Below are 7303 nucleotides of genomic sequence, written 5' to 3'. Positions count from 1 at the left end.
TTTCACCCCGATCCGACGTAACATCGGTCCCTTAGAAGAGTTTTCCCAAGGTCGATCTAATGTCGGCCCTGGTCCTTTTTGTGGGGCTTGGTTTGGCTGGCCACAACACTATGTCGTCAGATCCGAGCCCCATGCTTGGTCCGACAAAGAGTAACTTTCATCCCAAGCCGAATAGAACATTGGTGCTTGGGCGGAGACAACCTGTTGTTCCTCCGCCAGCTCTATCATCATGGGGGATGAGACCACAGCAGGGTCTAACCCATCGAGCTCGATGTCTCAACAGGGGGTTGGAGTTCGGTTGTTCAGTCAAGCCAAAGTGGGGCACAAAGGCAGAGCTGACATCGATCTGATCATTGGCTCCTAACACCATCAAGCCATTTTGATGACCTAGAGGGACCTGCATGGGCCACCAATGAGGGACCTAAATCCGGTGGATCTCTGGTAGGGGGTCCTGATCTGGTAGCCTTGGCTAGATGGTAACAAAGACAAGGCAGACACATGCGTTTCCCCGGGTTCAGGTCCTCTCAAAGAGGTAAAACACTACGTCCCGCTTTACTTGTATTGATTGTGGATGGAGTACAAAGTACAGGCGATCTACCACGAGATCATATCTGAATGAATCTGCCCTCTATGGCCCTGGCACCTTGGTTTATACAGATACTAGGGGTGCCCAAGTTTACTCATAAGTCAATTGCATCTAGGGGCAATCGTGCCGGAGACTACCTCTACGCCTTGGAGTATACACCAAGTCTTCGGGTTATTCCTTCTTGATGTTCCTGGACTAGACGTACGAGGCTCACCAGTAGACGGGCTTAGGGGGGGCCTCGGCCTGGCCCAAAGGTCTAGTAACCGGCATACTGAGCACCCCCTAATCCAAGACTCCGTCGGTGCTGCATCAGGATGGAGCAGGTTGCTGGTGCATGTGTGCGCTCAGGGCAGCTCGTTTGTAGAGCGGGCACGAATCTGGCTCGCCGGAACCATGGATGTGGCATGCATCGGCGGATCTCGCGGTTAGACCCGAGGTCCAAAAAATCTAGATCGGCAACCGTATGCGCCCGTCCGCACCAAGCCATCCATGGATCATCGGTTGCTCCTTGCGACTAGTGAAGGCAGACGACGAGTGCGACATCTGGCTGGGATGGGGCATGCGTTGGGCTCTCTACTAGGAGGTGGACCACGATGGAGAGGTGCTAGAATTTCGTGTGGGCGGTGACTGGCCGACGACACTATGGTCCATGGCTTGGTGGTGGTGATTCAGATCCGATCGACCGAGCAGGGTGATTGCAGACTGTGCTGCAGTGACCTCCTACGGCTCCACGACGACAATGGTCAAGGAAAGATCTTCGGGAGTGTTCATCTCTAAAGATCCAATAGTTGACTACAGCGGTGAGATGCAAATTATGGACGACAACTTGACGCAGAGGGTTGGTTGTGCAGTGGCGACGGGCGCATCACATGTAGTTGCTGGGATTGCGGAAAAGTGGTGGCGACAACACTTGAGTGATGGTGCTAGTTGAGCACCCGGTCACGAGCTCTGGGGTGAAAACCTAGGTCTGGCCCAAGCTGGTTAAACCTAGCAATGACGATGTTTTTGCGTTGTTATCTTGTTGAAGGCATTGCTCGGATATGCTCGGATTTATTCTTCAGGATGAAAACCTTGATTCTTGCCTTGATGGTTGGATCCGATGACTATGGCGCTTGAGTGTCGCTCCCTTCTTGAATGTGTTGCTGTTGAAGAACCTCGTCGTCAGTGTAGTGTCATGAGAAGTTGTTGCGGATATGGTCATTGTTGTAATTTGCCGATCACAGATCTGATGAACTTGGGTTTTTCTTTTTTCCTTGCCTATGCTTAGCTTTAGTCTTAAATGACTTTGCTATTTGCCGGCGTGTTTTTTTAGCCGTGTGTTGGTGTTGGCTGTGTGCATTCTAACTATGTAGAGACCGGGTGTGTGCTCTTTAATTTTGTATCCTCTTGATGCTGCTTTTTGAGCCAATAAAATCCACCCTTTATTGAAAGAACACACATTTGTACTATTGGAAACACAAAATTAACACGCTTGAACTATTATACTTCTAACAGAAAAAATATACAAGAGAAAGTCAAATCAATACAAACGAGGTCTGTTAAATAACAAAAACGAATGTTCAGTTTGAAGTTCCCTAACCTAGCTATACTCTGTGTATTCCAAAATATAATGCTAATAGATTTATTTCATAAAAAAAATCAAGCTTCATAAAGTTTGAGAAAATTTGTAGAGAAAAAGGTCTACACCAATAATACCAAATAATATCATCATTACATACATGGTGAAACATTTTATATTGTATTTATTGGGTACTTTTAATTTTGAAGTTTTACCTATAAACTTGCATGGTTGAACTTTACAAAATTCTACTAGAATAAAATTACCGCAATTGTACGGCCCGAACTATTCCCCATGTATTCTTCCAGCACGACACCGTGTGTATCGTTCGATTTGCCGAGCGTCCACGCACATCGATGGCTATATGGCACTACAATGATATCACCAGCACATCGGTTGAAGTACAGATGTGGGGTTGGGTGATACTATGTCGCGCTGCAGTGAAATAGATAAAAGGGATAATTAATTTGATACCCTTAGTTGTGTCCCACTCGGCAGATTTACCCTTGGTTTTTGAAAACACATGTTTCTGCCCAAACCACTTTGCTCCGCTTATGCTTTTGTTCTTTGACCGTTTGACCATCACTTTGAAAACTTTATAAAAAATTCATACTAACTCAGAAATATATAAATAAGACATCAAAATGTTCAGAAAAGCATCACCTATATGTGCATGTCATTTGTATTCATGAAAAAAGTGTTGGCTAGTTCCCATCTCAGTTTTGGCTCATATGATCTTAGCATGAACTGTAAAATCTAAAAAAAAATTCTAAAAATTCTAAATTTTTTTGGTCGCAAACTTTGACCAATGTTTGAGTGCTTGCCAAGTTTCATAAGGAAATGACATTCGTGGAAGTCATGGTAAAAAAATGAAATTTTGGAGCATTGATTTCTGTTTTTTTGTGACGACTTCCACGAATGTCATTTCCTTATGAAACTTGGCAAGCACTCAAAACATTGGTCAAAGTTTGCCACCAAAACACAGATATCGCTATCACCTAGGGACCGACTTTCCACCTGTCGGGCATATACAACAACAGCGGTCTAATTAAGTGTTTTAATTATTGGTGTGTGTGTCAGCCATGATGCAATGGAAAGCAGCTGGATCTCCTGTAAATCTCACATGTGCTGCCTTCTTGCATGGAAAACTTCCACTGGTGGAAAAAGGGCCTTTGGTCGCGGTTCGCAACTGCCATTAGTCGCGGTTGCGCAACCGCGACCGAACGGGCGCGACTAAAGGCCTCACCCTTTAGTCGCGGTTGCTTAAGAACCGCGACTAAAGGCCCGTCCACGTGGGCGCCAGGCGGCCGTCGGGGCGGAGGACCTTTAGTCGCGGTTCTTCTGGCCAACCGCGACTAAAGGCCGCCGCAGGTTTAGGGTTTTATTTCTTTTGTATTGTTTAATTTGTATTGTTTTATTTCTTTTGTGCTTTATTTTAATTTTGAAGGAGTTTCACATATTCTACGGTACTACATACATGCATATGAATGTACAATTTCAAACAAATTTGAAATTAGAACCAAAAAGAATTCAAGAGGAATATACAATATATATTCAATATCATCGGATGATCATATACAATTTTGAACAAGTTTCCATACATAATTTAATGCATATAAAGTTCTACGTCCTCGTAATGGTGTTCTCCTTTAGGATGGAGGACTTCCCTCCTGAACCATCCAGCTAGTTCCTCTTGAAGTGGTCGGAAGCGAGCTTCTGGACTAAGCATCATCCGGAGGTTATTCCTCTGAGCATTGGTATCACTCGGAACCCGCTCAGAGGTGTATCTCCGGATCATCTCACAGACATAGTATGCACATAGATTGGTCCCTGCTGGCTGAATATCCTCACCATTCTTAGCCTTTGACCTTTTGAATTCTAGCTCTTTTTTGAATTCACCGACCTTTGTATCTACGAACCGTCTCCAAACCCTAAGAGGCAAAGAAAATTAAATGAACAAGAGAGTTATTAGTTACTTGATATTAGGAAATGAACGAAATAGGCCGATCGATATAGAGCGCAAATGAATGAAAATAATTACTTCTGCAGCATTCTTCTCATGTCGCCCCAAAGCTTTGGATCCTTATTCAGAGAGTCGTGGACGAGACATTCTGAGGTGTCAACTTTAATTACTAGCAGAATCCAGTGGAACCTGCGGACACGATACATGCATAGTACGTCATGCATAACTCATCGATTAGCCGGCCACATACCATGCATGGAGTAAATAAAAGAGAATGTGCTCAAGACAGAAACACTCACCCAAAATGGTAAGGAAATAGAATATCACTTTTGAGTTCCTGCTTTGTAAGAAACTGCCACAGGTCTGCCTCCATGTCGGCGGGGTGATGCTCCAACACATATCCATTAACGATGTGTGGGTCAATGAACCCAACATCATGGATGTTCCTTACTCTGCATTCCTTAATCTTCATTCTGCATGTATAATAGCCGACACAACAATATAGTTAGGACATATATATAGTGCAGGCAATATGAACGAGATGGGGTAGAAATAAATCACTTACAGAACGTAGCAACTGATGATAGATTTCTCGAGCTCGCGCAGATTGAAAAGCTGGAACAATTCACTCAGATGAATTTGTACATAGTAATGTTTGAAGTGATGCTCATATCTAACTTCCGCATAAATATATTCTTTGGCGTTTTTATTTTTTATGTAACCCTTGTACCATTTCAGCAGACCTTTCATTTGTGGAGGTAGATCCTCTTCCTGCGCAGGCTCGACGAGAGGCCCATTCTTCACATATGTAATTACTACCTCCTTCACTGGTGCCTCATCAAGGCCTAACAGTTCACGAAGAGTAATACCTAAGTTGGCCGCTTGTTCTCTGGCACTCGTTACAGTCAATCCATGTGCTGCCGCAGCTGCTATGATATCGGGGTCATCCGGACCGGCGGCTTTCACTATAAGCGGGGCAATCGATTGTTTACTTTGTTCCCCGAGCTGGGCAACTCGTTTCCCGCTTTTTTTACTTTCTAATTCCGTTTTCTCGGCCTCCTCCAAGGCTTTGTTCTCCTGGTTCTCCGCCCGCTCTTTCTTCTCCTTCAACATGAGTGCCTGCCTACGAAGTTCACGTGCATAGTCGTCAGGCAGATTCTTCGCGGCTTGGGACGGCGTGCTCAAAAATGACTTAACCCACTTCTTTTGCTCATCAGAAAATACTGGCTTGGGCTCGGGCTCTCTTTTCTTCTTGCAGTCCGCCTTCCATTTCTCATGATCAGCAGCCGTGGCCGCGGCAGTTTCCTCGGCACTACGTTCCCAAGGCCTTGTGGGGAGAGGCTTCAGTGATGGCTCCGGTACCTTTGTGGTCTTAGGTACATAAGGGTCCGGGTTAATAATCCAGGACTGCTTCTGCTTCTTTGCCGGAGGTGGATTGGGGGGCGGCGTCTGATCACCCGCCGGACGAGGACTGGGGGGCGGCGTCTGATCACCCGCCGGACGTTGTGGACTGGGGGGCATCGGCTGACATGACGGAGGTGTAGGTGAACCGCCACCACCGTAGGGGGGTGGACTTGTTGTCCTTGGCGCCTCGCCTGGAAACTTGATAAACTTCTTTTGCCATAGAATGAAATGGCGCTTGACATCTCCAAGTCTTTTCTCCCCTTCAGGTGTAGCAATGTCAATCTCCAGGTCCTCAAACCCTTGGACTATGTCCTCCACCGTGACACGAGCATAGCCATCTTGAATGGGGTTGTTGTGGTGGAGTGCTCCAGGTAAACATGGTAAAGCACTGCCGATGGCTACCTTCATGGACATGTTCCCGATAGGATAATACAGATGACATTCTTTCATCTCCTTTATATCGTCCACGGGGTAGCGAGGAGGCTCCGGTGCAGTAATTTCGACCACCAGAGGCTTCGGTGCAGTAATTTCGACCACCAGAGGCTCCGGTGCAGTAATTTCGATCGTCAGTGCATCTGCACCAGCCGGTGGGGCCTCCGTGGAAGCCACACTGCTTCTCCGCTGCTGGCTTCTGAGATCCGCTGGATGATCTTCATGCTGCGCCCGAGCTGCATCTCTTTCGGCTACTAGTACACTCACGGTTTTCTTCATCACATCCATTTCCGATGCCAACCGCACCACAACATCTGCTTCCCGATCCATCTTTCTCTTCCGGCTTCTGTAACCGTACGGGTCATCGTTCTGGGGGAACCCTATTTTCCACGGAATGTGCCCCATGCCTCGTACACGTCCTCCGTGTTCAGGATTCCCGAGGGCTTTTGTCAGCGCGTCGTTCTCTCTGTTGAACTTGATCTTCCCCTCTTGAGCATCCCTCATTGCGTCAATAAGGGCTTGGGTGGGTTTAATTATTTTGCCCCGGTAAACACACTCCCCTGTCTCCGGGTTCAGCGTTCCCCCATGCCCGTACCACCAGCTTTTGGCCCTTGGGTCCCATCCCTCCGTACCTGGACGGATTCCTCGCGCCCTCAGCTCGTTCTCCATCTTCTCCCACCTAGGCTCCCAAAGGCGATACCCTCCTGGCCCCATAATATGATTGTACTCCTTCTTAGCCGCATTTTCCTTATTTTTTTCGATATTTGAATGAACTGCTCCGATTTCTTTTGCTTCACAAATTCTGGCCAATCATGTTTCAGTTTCTCATATTGTCCTTTGAAATCCGGAGTCTTGTTCTGCTTGACAAAGTCATGGGCTAGATTTTGCTTGAATTTACGGAATGCGTCGGCCATCTTATGAAGAGCGAACTGTTTGACTAGCCTCCTCCTCTCCTTGTTTTCCTCAATCTTGTTACCCTCCTCATCGAATTTGTTGTATTCCGGAGGTAGAACGAAATGTTCCATAAGCTTCTTGAAGCAATCTTTTTTTGTTCTCTTATCGAGAAAAGTGAAACCAGCAATTCGTGCCTTCTTTGGCTTATTCCACTCCTGGACGGTGATCGAGACGTTGTCTCTAACAATGGCTCCGCATTGGTTGACAAACTTGGTGGCGTTCTTGCGGGGCTCCAGCGGCCTGCCGGTTGCACTGTCGACAACCTCGATGGTGCATGTTTCTCCTTGTTTCATCGTCTTGGTTGCGCCACGCTTTGACGACGTACTCGATTGTTTCGACGATCCGGCCGAGGGCTAAAATAAGAAAGAGAGTCGCGCGCGTTAGTCCACACATATTTATTCAAATC

The sequence above is a fragment of the Triticum aestivum genome, chromosome 2A (genome assembly GCF_018294505.1).
Source record: "Triticum aestivum cultivar Chinese Spring chromosome 2A, IWGSC CS RefSeq v2.1, whole genome shotgun sequence".
Classification (NCBI taxonomy): Eukaryota; Viridiplantae; Streptophyta; class Magnoliopsida; order Poales; family Poaceae; genus Triticum; species Triticum aestivum.
The sequence above is the reverse complement of the archived record's forward strand: the minus strand, read 5'-3'. Positions refer to the sequence as shown.